Here is a 10,004-nt window from a genome sequence, read left to right as displayed (position 1 = left end):
CTTTTAACTATGTCTATAGTCTACCCATGAAGCCTAGCAATCATTTTCCTTGAGAGCAAAGACTAGAACAAAAATTTAAGTTTAGAATGTGTTTCCTTAACAATCTATAATGTGAAGAAAGAGCCTAAAGAATGGGAATAAATCTTTACCACACACACACACCTCAGACAGAGCATTAATCTTTAAGATATATAAAGAACTCAAAAAACTTAACACTAAAAAACCAAATAACCCAATCAATAAATGGGCTAAGGAACTGAACAGACACTTCACAGAAGAAATACAATTGATCAACAAATATATGAAAAAAATGTTCAACATCTCTACCAACTAGAGAAATACAAATCAACACTACACTGAAATTCTATCTTACTCTATTCAGAATGGCAATTATCAAGAATACAAGCAACAATAAATGTTGTTGAGGATGTGGGGGAAAAGGTACATTCATAATTGCTGGTGGGACTGCAAACTGGTGCAACCATTATGAAAAGCAGTATGGAGATTCCTTAGAAAACTTAGAATGGAAGTGACCTGGTCATTGCACTCCTTGGTTTATATCCAAAGAACTTAAAATCAGCATACTAGCCACATCAATGTTTATGGCAGCTCAATTCACAACGGTTAAACTATGGAGCCACCCAGGTGCCCTTCAACAGATGAATGGATAAAGAAAATGTGGTATATATACAAATGCAATATTGCTCAGTCTTAAAGAAGAATGAAATTGTGGCATTTACTGGTAAATGGACAGAAATGGAGAATATTATACTAAGCAAAATAAGCCAATCCTGAAGAGCCAAAGACCAAATGTTTTTTCTGATATGTGGATGCTAATTCACAATAAGGGGCAGGGGAGAGAACAGAGGTACTTTGTAGTAGACAGAGGAGAGTGAAGGGAGGTGAGTGGGTAGTGGGGTAGGAATGATAGTAGAATGAGTGGGATACTATTACCCTATGTGCATATATGATAATACAACCGGTGTAACTCTACACCATGTACAACCAGAAGAATGAAGAGTTATACTCCATTTATGTATGATGTGTTAAAATGCATTCTACTGTCATGTATAACTAATTAGAAAAAATTTTTAAAAATAATGTCTTTGCTTTGTCACAAAAGTCTTGGACTTAAGAGTTGGACCATTTGGGCAACTGTCCAGGGTTCCAATTCATAGGAGGTGCCAAGACATGACTGAAGTATAAGGAGATAGAAAAAATTATATCCACCAGCATTCCTCTTAGAAAAAGTGTCAGTTTGATAGGGATCTGGGATGAGGAAGAGAGATGAGAGAGCCCCAGGAATACGCTTATATGATAAGAACACTGAAGGACTTGTCTTTTATGGAAACTCTGGAATCATAGCTGAATCAGTTTGGCCAAAAAGGTTGTGTGTGTTTGTTGGTCCTCTTTCCCCCTGCCCCAGCATTCAGTGATAACCCTAAACACCCACAAATGTTGAGTTTTTTAAACTTATATTTTATTATTTATTTTTACGTGGTGTTGAGGATCGAACCCAGTGCCTGACACATGCTAGGCAAGTGCTCTACCACTGAGCCACAGCCCCACCCTCACCAACAAGTGTTTTTAAGCTATAGCTTTTAAAGAAGTCTCCTCATCCAGCTGTGACCACTGTCCACTTTCAACACAACCTCAACCTGTTCCTTTCTGGAAATCGGTCCTTATTCCTCATACTGTGAACACAGGTTTAAAGTACCTGGAGCTGGCCTTCACATCTTTGAAACTGTTTCAGCTCCAGCTTTGGCCTTGCCCTTCCTCAGGCTGGCTCTCTGCTTGTCTCTCGTTCTGGTGATGCTCTGCTCCCCTCCAGCTCATCCTCTCAGTGTTCTCTCTTTCCTATCCTCTGGAAACCCACTCCCAAGGCCAGCTGCCAGCTTGCCCCAGCACCGTAGGCTTCCTCCTTCCAGGAGGCAGCATTTCCCCTCAGCCTCTGTAAATAGAAGCTATTCATTTTTCTGTGCCCTGAGTTTCTCCTTGCCCCCACCTCATCCTGCTGCTCTGGGGGAGATGGGGTGAGTAGTGGCAAAGGGACTCATCCTTGACTGGATAAGAGACTACAGTGCTAAATGATAACAGTCAAAAAAAACCTACCCATGCCCCGCAACGGACCTGGCCTCTTTCCCTCTTGGAGCTTGCTCAGCAGTCCTTAACGAAACCAAACTTCTTGTCAGGCACATTGCTTAAAAACAGCAAGGACAACAGCAAAAAACAATGTGATTTTTCAAATGGGCAAAGGTTTTGAATAGGCATGCTATAAAGAAGATACAAATGGCAATAAACACATGAAAAGAGGCTCAACATCACTAATTATTAGGGAAATGCAAATCAAAACCACAATGAGAGACCACCTCATACACATTAGTGAGCAAGGGCCCACGACAGAGCTATGGCAGCCACCTAGGTCCTCAGATCCCAGTTCTGACAATCCCTCTGGAAAGATTTCAGACATGACACTCAGAGTAGCAGTCTATGAGAAGGGATTGGGAAAGGGGAAAAGGGACAATCTCAAAGGAGAGAGTGGGTCAGAGAAGAGAGGGATGCCTCTACTGCCCTCCAGTTTTATTGGGGGCCCCAGGGAAGTTTTCAGAGAGTCCTGGCCAAACCCTGTTCTTGACTTTTGCCTGACAGCAGGAATGCATTAGACTTTAAGTCCCCACTGGGCATGTAAATGTCCAAATCAACTTTGGATCACTGTAGCCCATTCTGACTGGTTCTAACTGTCTAAGCGCCCTGAGTTTTGGAATCTGATCTGTGTAAGGGTCATAAAACACCCTCCCCCAAGAGAACTTGTGTTCTCCTTATAGGCAGGAAGGATCCTTTTTCAGGTATGTATTCATCCTGCAGACAACAGGTTGTTTACCAGGGAATACGGCATATCCTTTTGATTTAAGCCAGGCAGGACCACAGGTAAATTGCTTTTCAAAAGAAAGCATGTATGGAATAAATCTAATGGAATCATGTTATATATATATACAGATCTTCCTTATGTATATGTAGAAAGTACCAATCAAAAATAAATAAAGGCAAGAAAGGAAGATCAGCAGAATGGAGAGAAAAGGGAAAGGGAGGAGAGAGGAAACAAGAGGGGCGGGGGTTGAAATCAAATTCCTTATATGTATATTTATGTCAAAAGGAACCCAAGGACTTTGTACAAATATAATGCTCCTATAAAAAAGAAAAGAAACCATGTGGAGGCCAGCACAGTAGGCCTAGTTCATAGAATTATCTCCTTAGGCTCATGTTTGCACTGCTCAGGTCTGCCTGTTATCAATCTGCTAGCAATCAATCAATCCATCAATAACAGAAAATAACAAGTCTTGGGGAAGATGTGCAGAAATTGGAAACCTTGTGAATTGCTGATGGGAATGTGAAAATGTTGCTGCCGTTGTGGAAAACAATACGATGATTCCTCAGAAAACAAGAAACAGAATTATGATGCAGAATTCCTCTTCTTGGTATAGCCCCAAGAGAAGTGAAAGCAGGGTCTCATCCAGACACTTTTACACCCGTGTTCGTAGCAGCTCTTTTCACATTTGCCAGAAGGTGGAAGCAACCCAAGTGTTCATTGGCAGTTGACAGGATAAGCAAAATGGAATGGAATGGAATTAGCAACGGAATGGAATTAGGAATGGAATACTATTCAGTCTTGATCAGGGCAGGAGATTGACACATGTTCCGACATGGATGACCCTTGAGGACATTATGCAAAATGAAATAAACCAGTCACAGCAGGACAAATACCATATGGTTTCTCTTATATGAGCTACCTAGAGTAGTCAAAGTCATAGAGACAGAAAGAAGACTGGTGGTCACAAGTGATCAGTGAAAAGGAAAAATGAGGAATTGGTGTTTAACGAATAGAAAGCTTCAGTTCTGCAAAAAAGTTCTGAAGATCACTTGAACAACAGTGCGAATGTATCCAACAATGTGAATATACCCAATACACTGACCTATATGTAAACCTAAAGGTAGTTCAGATGATAAACTAGATGTCATGTATACTTAACTGCAATGAAAGAAGGAAAAAATAGTAAGGACTAAAGCAAAGACAAGAATAACCCAAGGTCATTGGAGCCAGATGCTCACCCTACGTAGACATATATTCTTTAATATATAATTGATTAGTTTCTAAAATTAGCAGGTATTATTAGTGCCAACAACTTCATTTAATGGACCTCTTTGACAGTCTCCTTTAAAGACAAGTAGCTCTAAATTTGCAAATGTTAGGATGACTTTTGTAAAATGCATTATTTTTTATTTGAATATTAAGTGGCCTCAAAATAGGAATAAAATAGGCATAATATTTTTTCTCAGCTGTTTGTAAAGGGACTGGAAAGGGTGGACTAATCTAAGTACTTTAGCTTCAATGTTAAGTACAAAATAAGATAAAAAATGTGAGCTGTAATATTTTCTTTAACCTGCTGCTTTTAAAAAGTATGATCCTATTTGTTAAAGGGATTTAACTGTGAAAAGAGATATCCAGACTGAGAAATCGGTTCTGATTTTTAAACTCTTCCACATTTTTCTTCTGAGAATATTCTTCTGAAAAATGGTTCAAAGATGTTGTAAGCAGGTTGGTCCAGGTCAGCAAGTTCTTAACCCTGGTTCTGGAATCTCAGTCTACTGTGCTGCTAGTTTTTTCAACATCATCCCAGACAAACACCCACCAACAACCGCATTGTTCTTTGTGGACCCAACTTTGGAAAGTCTTGCTCCATCAAGCCGAATATAAGTGATAACTCATTTGTCAAAGATCCTGCTTGGTATGAGATAACTCCTGCTACCATATTGAATGGAGATAATACCAGTCCAAGGCGCAGAGATGCCACACTATTTCTTTAAATTTTTTTGACACGTTGATATTGTTATATCCTGTTATTACCAGAGAGAACCACTAGAGGTCAGAAAAACCCCTGCCCAGGACACGGTGTGTGTCCTGCTGCCCACAAGAGTTGGAAACCTATGGACCTGGCTGTAGGGCATATTGCCCCAGTGCCTCCCAAAAAGCACTTGATCTCATAGCTCACACTCCTTAGATTTAGCAAATACCATATCTTATTTCTTCTACCTACTCATGGATTTCAGGCAAACGTCCTTCCCTTTTTCAGTGGGATTTTGCACTTTTTTCACTCACTCTTGTTATTTTACCATCTTTCCATCTGGCTACAAAGACACCTTAATTCCATTCCATTGGATCCCTTGTATCCTAATGTGATGCTTTCATAAATTTGGGGAGATTTGGAATTTTCCATTCTTTTCATTGTGTGTGAGCTTCAAAACATTTAGGGATATTAAAATGACATTGCAAAATGACAGTCTTAGAGTTATATTCTCTTTATGCTGTATCTTTTCCCCAGAATACTGTGGTGAACTCATAGCTTCCACCCGCATAATTTGTTTCAACTATTTGTAGTCATTAGTAGTCATTTGTAGTGTTTTCGGGGGGGGCTACTGGGGATTGAACTCAGAGGCACTCGACCACTGAGCCACATCCCCAGCCCTATTTTGTATTTTATTTAGAGACAGGGTGTCACTGAGTTGCTTAGCACCTCATTTTTGCTGAGGTTGGCTTTGAACTCATGATTCTCCTGTCTTGCCTCCCAAACCACTGGTTCACAGGCATGTACCACTGCGCCTGGCCATTAGTTCTTTTTTGGTGCTCAAAATGTCACTATTTAGCCAAAACAGCCCTTGAATTGGCTGATGGAGCCTTAACCAAATTTGATAATTTTGATGAAAATACACAAATATTTCAAAGTGTTTTGGGCAACAAAATATTCCAGGACCATTTGGTATGTTCTTGGTCCCAGGAGTACAATCAGTTGATTTTCTAAATCCCAGTTCCTTTTAGGGGACACTAATATTAGTAACCCACTGGGTGCTACACAGTGCTTGTGTGGCCTTGTGCTGTTGGCATATGCATTTGTGTGTTTTAGATATACATGTGTGATGTATTTGTGTGTGTTCTAATAATATATATTACAGTGGCATTCTGTGGGCAAGGGAGAAAACATACTAATGCAGGAATTTTAGATTTTGTCCAAAATATTATTTTGACTTATTAGGCCATAATTCTGACCTTATTTCTCTATACATATTTATCTATTATACATATTATTAAGGGCAGATAGCTCAGAAGTCTTCCAATAGCTCCGTGGCTTTTAGATAAATACAACCAAATATGATATAATCCTATTATATGGTTAAAGAATTATTTTAAATGTCAGATAGTGTGCTTTAAACTTGATCCTCCAGAGACTTCTGATTCTGTTTCTGATGTAAAATGTTTCAAAGAGATTTTCAATCGGATAATAGCACAGGTATAAATCTATGCACACACAAATTAAAAGCCATATTCTATGGTGATATAAAAGAGGATGATGCAATGAATAGGATTCCAAAGACGGACAGGCCTTCCGTCTGGCTGGCCTGTCCTAACCCCAGCAGTTTCCTCACCAGCACAAGTCACTGCTCTGGGTGCAGGTGGGCAGAAAGTGAGCTTGGCACTTAATAATGCCTCTTCCGGGGTAAGGAGAAGCCAGTCAAGCTTTAGTTACAGTGCGGGCTGGCAGGATAGACTGGACTCTGAAAAAAGCACCCAGTACAAAATTGCCCAGACCTGAGAGACATCCCTCACCCCCAGAGTAAATGCTGGGAAAGCTGCCCCACCCGGAGAGGCGCCAGCAAAGCCAAGAACGTGTGTGCTTCCTCCCACAGTCGTGCAGTGGGTGATCCAAAACTCAGACTCTGCCCTCCAGTCCCTACCCTTGACAGTGAGCCCCGAGGGTAGAAGGCTTGGGCTAACCAGACTTGAACACAGTCTAATTAGGGGTCTGGACCGGCCCAGCCCAGCTCAGTCAACTCTTGGTGGGTCTCAATGGTCAGCCTTTCACGCTTGCCACAGCCACAGGAAGCAGTTGCCCTCTCTGGGAACAAGACATAATTTTTAAAATTCTTCAGATTCCACAAGAAACAATATATGGAAGTGTCCTGATTTATGATTGTAGCAAATTTCAATTTTAACACCTTTACCTGTAACCCTATGTTTACGTTATATTTACCTCAAAGCTTTTCCCTTTCTCTTTGGTGCAGAAATATAACCCTTAGCACAAATGTGCTGTGCCCAAAATTCCAAATTTTGCATTCTGTAGGACCTGCATGATTTACATAGATGCATACTTTGAGAAAAAACTTAAATGCAAAGGTTAATTTTTTCCTTTTATGTTATCTATTTTGATCAACTTTTAAACTAAAAGGCATTTAGTAGAGGAAGGCTCGAATTAAAAAAAAAAAAAATTACGAAATAAAGTGTTTAACCTAAGAAAAGGTACTGGCTTATCATCCCCCTTTTTAAATTGCTAAAAAATCAAGGCTTAACTGGGATTAAAAACTGCCACACAGGGCTGGGGCCGTAACTCAGTGGCAGAGCCCTTGACTAGCATGTGTGAGGCACTGGGTTTGATCCTCAGCACCACAAAATCAATCAGTCAATCAATCTTTTTTTTTAAAAGTTGCCCCCCCCCACACACACACATCCTTATAAGTTGCAACCTTTGGAAAATTAAAACTATTATCATGTTTCATGGTTTATTTTAGTTCTTATCTGCTCCAAAGTTATATTTCTTCTTCCATCTAAATCTATCCTGTAAAAAAAATTAATAATTTTAAGCAACTTTAATTCATATAATTTCAGGTCCATATATGTTATCTCTCTCTAAATTCACACATGTATTACAAATGATTTTATATGTCTACAAATGGAAAAATATTCACAACTGTTTTTATGCAATTTATTTCAAATAAGCAATTGTTCTTAAGCCTCTGAGATCTCTGAACATTTTTACTCAATCACAGATATACACATTCATGAATCTCAGTTCTCCAATGTCCTAGCTCCTATGAAAGGTAGTTTACTAATTCATACTAGTTAAGAAAGATTCAGTGGGTGGTGATGTGAATTGTCCCTCAGCACCCCTCCCTCCTTCTAGGATGCAGAGGCTAGGAGGTTAAACCAGCAAACGAACAAAAAACCATGATCCGGTCTCCCCTGGGGAGTGGGGAAAATTGAGCAAGTTAGCTTAGGCTAATCAGGTGACTTCCAAGAGTTCTGGAAGGAGGAGTGGATGGAAGCCGTGTTTCCACTGTTCACATTGCTTCTGCTAGCAAGAGGTTCTGCAGGGCTGGCTATTTTGGTGCCAGAATACCAGTGTTTGGTCCAGTCTCAGGATATTAAGAGACAGGGCAGTGGTATCTTCTTTTGCCAGAGAAGCCCCAAAGGTTGTTATGGAATGAGTTGTGTTCCCTCCAATTTTGTATGTGAAAACCCTCATCCCCATTACCTTAGAAGGTGATATATTTGGAGGTAGGGCCTCTAAAGAGGTAATTAAGGTTAAATGAGGTCATAAGGGTGGGGCCCTAATCCACTAAGACTGGTGTTCTTACAGAAAAAGGCACCAGGAAGGTGTGTTCAGAGAGGCTAAAGGGCATGTGAGGACAGAAAGAAGGTGGCCATCTGCAAGTCAAGGAAAGAGGCCTCAGGAGAACCAAACCTGCTGACACCTTGAGTTTTCTGACTTCTAGCTTCCAGGACTGTAAGAAAATAAATTTCTGTAGCTTAAGCCAACCAGTCTATGATGACATCGTTATGGAAGCTCTAGCAGATTAGTACACAGGTATGGCACAGGGTTGTAGCTAACTGAGGGTTTTGGAGGATTCCTAAATGGCATCTAAGGTGGCATGTCCTTACAACCCACAGCTCCAGTGGAGTCTCCTGGTGCTCCAAACTCCTGACTATACCACAAGCAACAGCTTTGTGGAGTTACACTGAAGGTGGTATGGACTACAGCCTGCTTTGCAGGCCATTGGGTGATTTGGAAGCACTGAATTTCCTGTATCAAATCCTGTCCTCACATCTTGAAGGACTCACAGGCTCAGAATAGGAAAAGCAGTTTTTTCTTAGTCTGTTCAGATTACTGTATCGAAATAGCACCAACTGGATAGTTTATAAATAACAGAAAAATTTTCCCCATGATTCTGGAGATCAGGAAGTCCAAGATCAAGGTACTGGCAGATTCGGTTTCTTCCTGTATTCTCATATGGCAGAAGGGGTGAAGGTCTGTCTTGGATTTGTTTTATAAGAGCACTAATCTCATCCATGAGGCCTTTAGCCCCAGAACGTAGTTACCTCCCACTTTCTAATATCATCACTTTGGGAGTTAGAATTTTAGCACATATATTGTTGGGGAAAACAATCAGATCATAGCATTAGTGAAACATGGAACTGCTGGGGATTGAAGCAGGTACAGACAATCGGGGATTAGAGGACATTTGCTGGGTCATGACCAATAGAGTAGAACGTTGACAACAAGGGACCCTAGGAAGAACAAAAGAAAGTGCCAGCTTCAAATACATGCCCTAATGATGGGAGAGCAACTTGGACAACACCAGAGAAGAATGCTTTCTGGTCTCTTCTCTGTTTTGACCTTAGAGGGTTCAGAAACCCTTTCACAAGTTTGGGAAGTGAAGAAGCATTAGGTGAAGGAGAACAGAAGAGAAACTATCCGGCTCCATCACCACCACCACATACATAACACACAGCTCACTGAAGGTGCTGCCTGAGGAAGGAGAGAGGGTTTACTTTAAATCCAGTCCAAGTTTCTGAGGATTACATGGAATCGAACATTATAAGATTTAAGATTATATAAAGTGAGGTTATGTTTACAACACTGGGAATTTTTATTACTTCAATGGAAGAAGAAAAACTATATGACTGTCTAAGTTTTCACCTAGGAGCTAGGGAAGCCCTGGGGAGGAGTAATTCTAAAAGGGCAATGGAAAGACATGAGGATGGATTCTGATTACCTCTTGAATCCTGCTCAGTCACTGATTATAGAGATTTAATCTGGAGATTAGTTTTCGATTATTCTAGGGTTTTGCCTTGTGATATTTGAACAGTATTTTGTATGGATAAAACACATTTTAGA

This window comes from Sciurus carolinensis, chromosome 12 (assembly GCF_902686445.1).
Source record: "Sciurus carolinensis chromosome 12, mSciCar1.2, whole genome shotgun sequence".
Lineage (NCBI taxonomy): Eukaryota > Metazoa > Chordata > Mammalia > Rodentia > Sciuridae > Sciurus > Sciurus carolinensis.
The sequence above is the reverse complement of the archived record's forward strand: the minus strand, read 5'-3'. Positions refer to the sequence as shown.